Raw genomic sequence first — 1,352 nt, 5'->3', positions numbered from 1 at the left:
TGGAAATTTTTCCGAAAAATCCGACCTCTGGGCAAACAAAACCAACGGTTGATCATAAGAGCAAAAGACGAATGCATCAACTTGCCATAAGCATAGGCTGGGCAAGACATTACGCGTCCCGCATTCAGTGTGTGATTGACTACATCACATCTGGCAGGAATTTTACCGCCAAGGTTCAAAAGTTCGCGCGCGAAGCCCGGACCCGTTATCACACACTTAATAAGTCAAACCTGCTGACCATCAGGCAGCATATTGTTGAGAGAATACGGATACTATCTGACGTTAAGAGATATCTAGAGCGAAGGGATAGGAAGGTCAAAGAAAATCAACAGTTTCTCTCTGACCCATCTCGACTCTTCCAAGACACTCCAATACTGTCAACCAACCGCCCAAACGAGAGGAGGTCGAAGTATTTTGGAGAAAAGTCTAAGAATTGCAGCATGGACTGGACGAAGACTCAGAAAATATAAATAGCTTTAAGGAGCTGTGTGATGACCTCATAACACCTAATGAAGAGTGCCCACCCAACACTACCAAGAGGTGAAAAAAGTATTAAGAGGGATGAACAACTATTCCACCCTGGGACCAGATTGTATCAAAACCTTATAATGGAAGAAGTTTCCTTCAACCCATCAGCATTTGGTTCGTATTTTTACCTCATATTTAAAATCGGAAGAGCCGATTCCGGAGTGCTTGGTGGGAGGGCGCACAATGCCCTGCCGAAAATAGACAACTTAGCTGACCCGAAGAATTACAGGCCAATCACTTGTCCGGACTCACTTTATAAGATATTCACAGCTATCCTAAATGATAGGATTGTTCGGGCAATTGAACCTGTTTGGCAAAAAATGTATGAACAACAAGGCTCAAACAAATGCGTAGCGGGATGTCGTGAGAACCTACTGAGCAAAAGATGTGTCTGCAAAGATGCAGCATTTTACCAGCGTGACCTTTCGATGGCCTGGAATAATTGTCGGAAAGCTTTCGATTCGACCTTCCATAGACTTATCATCTCTCTTTTGGAAAGCTTAAAGGTTCCTCCGTAAATCGTTAGTTGCATAGAGAGATTGATGTAGCTTTGGAAAACCAGATTTACTATCTCATCTGGAAAAAATCGTGTGACAACTAACAAGGTCACCTTTCAGAGAGGTGTCTTTGCCTTACATTATTGCCACTATCTCTGGCACTTCGCCATTCCGACGGTTACTTTTGCGGCAAACCTGCAGATCGAAAGTACAAGGTCACTCATATATTTTACATGGACGATCTTAAGATCAATGCTAAAAACAAAGAGCAACTACATCTAGCTCTAGGGATTGTCGAACGATATACTAAGGAAATTGGAATGGAAT

Source organism: Belonocnema kinseyi, chromosome 9 (genome assembly GCF_010883055.1).
Source record: "Belonocnema kinseyi isolate 2016_QV_RU_SX_M_011 chromosome 9, B_treatae_v1, whole genome shotgun sequence".
NCBI lineage: Eukaryota > Metazoa > Arthropoda > Insecta > Hymenoptera > Cynipidae > Belonocnema > Belonocnema kinseyi.
Note: the sequence above shows the minus strand (reverse complement) of the source record.